This window comes from Ixodes scapularis, unplaced genomic scaffold (assembly GCF_016920785.2).
Source record: "Ixodes scapularis isolate PalLabHiFi unplaced genomic scaffold, ASM1692078v2 PGA_scaffold6__148_contigs__length_123643588, whole genome shotgun sequence".
NCBI classification, from domain to species: domain Eukaryota; kingdom Metazoa; phylum Arthropoda; class Arachnida; order Ixodida; family Ixodidae; genus Ixodes; species Ixodes scapularis.
This window is the reverse complement of record NW_024609881.1, coordinates 17097-20190: the sequence shown is the minus strand read 5'-3', so window position 1 is coordinate 20190 and position 3094 is coordinate 17097. Positions and strand designations below refer to the sequence as shown.

Genomic DNA, 3094 nt, shown 5'->3' with positions numbered 1-3094 from the left:
CGTCTTCATTGCAAATAAACGTCTTTCTATTTATTCTGTCTGTCTATGCTGGTGGCGCAAACTTCATTGTAAAGAAAACTTCATCAGTCGCCCATTGGCTGCTGCTCCTGGGGACGAGCCCTGACGTCAAAGTAAAGTTCTGGCGATAAAGTTTGGTGCATGCTCGTCAAAATTGTGAAGTTTGCCGTGACGTCAGAATGTCCTCACGATGAAGTTGTTTCTGTAAAGAAAACTTCGAGAGTTTGGGAGCTCGAAATTGCGAAGTTTATCGGTAAATATGCCGGAACTTTGTTGTGCGCTGCTGGTCTCCCAGCGCGCCGACCGATTGTTTCGGGAGCACCGCGACGCCTTTCTGCTTTCGGAAGATAGGTTTGTAGCGAACTACCGACTGACGAAGGGAGTGACGAGGTGGCTGTGCGAGCAGCTCCGCCCCGACCTGCAACCAGACCGCACGACCGTTCGAGTGATCACCGTCGAGCAGCGGGTGTTGTGCGCCCTGCGTTTCTACGCGGCCGGCGGGTTTCAAGGGACCGTCGCTAGTGACGAGCACTTGGCGGTACACCAAAGTACCATGTCTCGTGCACTCCACGCCGTCACGACCGCAATCGTCGAGCGCCTGGCGGATCCCTGGATTCACTTTCCGACAACGGAGGATGAGAAAGCGAGAGCGAAGGAGGGCTACTAGAGAGTCGCCAAAATCAGCGGTGTTGTCGGTACGTAATGAGCGATTTTGTTCATCCAACGTGTCCGAGAGCTTTCAGGAACACATACGCGTGCATTCCCGAGCGATCGTCGAAGGATGACTGCTCGCGGAGTGCTCGCGACGTGCTCGGGACAGGAGTTTTTTTTGCGCCGCTCCGGTCGCGCCATTGAACTCTCTTTTTGTGAACAGTAGATTTCCGTAAAGCTGGATCTAATAACCCTATCATGTCACAGGATGCGTGAACGGCACCCAGATTGCCATCAAGGGCCCGTCTGAGAACGACCCGCGGTTTACTAAGGCTGCCTACTGGTGCAGGAAAAACTACTATGCGCTAAACGCAATGATTGTGAGTACCGAGTTTCTCTAATCGGCATGTAACTTAATCGTTACAGAGACATGTCAGTACCTGCTGCGATCAATGCAAGTCCTGAATATACTAGCGTCTATGACCCCAGCACGTTCGTGGCTTGGAGCTATATTTGTAGCAGCAACTCAATCAGCATGGAGACATGTCAGTATTCGTTACGATTAATACGAGTGACTAATATACTGGTGTTCACGACCAGCTGGTGGCTGCATATGTCGTCCAGTCTTAAGTAACACAAACAAGTGTTTTGGTTTGTGGCAGGAGTCCCTGCAGATAGTTTGAAAGCATATTGCGAAGAAAATGGTTTCTACATTTCCGCTCTACACTTTTCCAGGTTTGCGATGCTGACCTCTGCATTCAGAGCATCGATGCCACCTTCCCTGGCTCTGTCCACGACTCATTTGTGTGGCGAATGTCCTTCCTGAGGGAGGCATTCCTGCAAGGGCATGCCGTGCGAGAAAATGAGTGCCTACTTGGTGAGGCTTGGAATGCATACACGAGCGCTTAACCGTACTTAGTGTCCCTGGACCCTGTGTGACATCAGTTGGTGACAATGATGTGACCCAAACGTTTCTGATGAGGTGGACTCCTGTGTAATGCTGTGTTGATTCGATCTGGCAGTGCCGGCCCTACATCATCAAGCGCCCTGGGCGAACTGCGACCGTGGCGCCCCCCCCCCCTCCCCAACTCCCTCTTTAGATACCCCTAGCTATCGGCATCACGCTGTTCGTAAACATGTGAGTATGGCCCACCGTGGTATGGCCAACAAGAGCATTTTGTCAGACGAGAACCGATTCCCAAAAACGAACGGCGACCGAGCATATAGCGTCCTGTCGGGCGCCATGTTCAAATAAATAAGAAAAAAAAAGGTTAAAAAAAAGGGGGGGGGGGCGGCGGCGCCCCCCTTTTGATGGCGCCCTGGGCGACCGGCCAGGTCGCCCATCCCTAAGGCCGGCCCTGCGATCTGGCATGCTAATATTGCAGTTACGTCTCCATGAGGCTCGTCCTCTGTTCCTAGGCTGTACCTCTGAGCCAATGTCCAGTTTGGGAGGCTCTCCAAACCATACAGTTGCATAATACGGACACTCGACAGTGCAAATATTTATGTGGGAGAGATCAAGACGTTCCCAACTCTGTCATGCTCACTTGTCGCTGCATGTTCGTTCAACATCGTGGCTTTTCGAAAAGGATGATACCAAGTTGTCCCAGCTAAATGAGGCAACCCATCATATTTTCAAACTGCAAAGAATGTATAAATTTTTAAAGTTGCTGCCAAGCAAAACTCACCATGTCAGATAGCTGGCAAAATGTCAAAGCACCAGTACAATTAACATACAAGCCATGTCATGGTCTGCACTACTCAACCCATGGTGCTTGTATTATGAAAATAATTTCCTACGTTAGCCTGCTACTTGAAGCTCCGCCTTCGAAGAAGGCTAATCCTTGAAAGGAATTAGCTTACAGGTGCTTAGAAATACAGTATACTGCACAAAAGGTGCAGATACTTTTGTGAGTTGACAAATCGATCCCTTTCCTTGCCCGATGCCCTGAACAAAGGATTTAAATGTCTAATAAATGCATGTAGCAGAACAAAGGTACCACCAAACTTGTATTCGAAAGTGATATCAATTTACACCAGAATCTGGAATAACAAACCACTGTCGCCAATTTAATGCAGGGGACAGTGGATATCCACTTGAGCCATGGCTCATGACCCCCGAGCCAGGCAACCATACAGCGGCAACCGACGAAGCCCGCTTCAAACGGGCACACCGATCTACAAGATCAGTTGTAGAACGTTGTATAGGCATTTTAATGAACCGCTTTCGATGCCTGCAAAGGTATAGAACCTTTCAGTATGACCCCATCAGTATGACCTCCACAACGTGTGCCTCTACATTAATGTGCCTGAGCCAGTCCCCGAGCCGGAGCCGGTCCCTGCTGTCCCAGTAGCTGAATCTAGCAGCTCAAGTGACGCAGATTCCGATGACGCCTTGGCAGGTAACCTTCACGACCGGGGCATG

General features: G+C 50.2%; 1 long non-coding RNA gene across 1 annotated transcript; it reads left to right on the top strand.

Moving 5' to 3' along the window:
• Positions 1 to 995: 995 nt before the first annotated feature.
• On the top strand, positions 996 to 2811 carry LOC115313503. The gene is made up of 3 exons (XR_003917348.2): positions 996 to 1049; positions 1405 to 1546; positions 2749 to 2811. It is a non-coding gene; the product is annotated as an uncharacterized LOC115313503 (long non-coding RNA).
• The last annotated feature ends 283 nt before the right edge of the window (positions 2812 to 3094 follow it).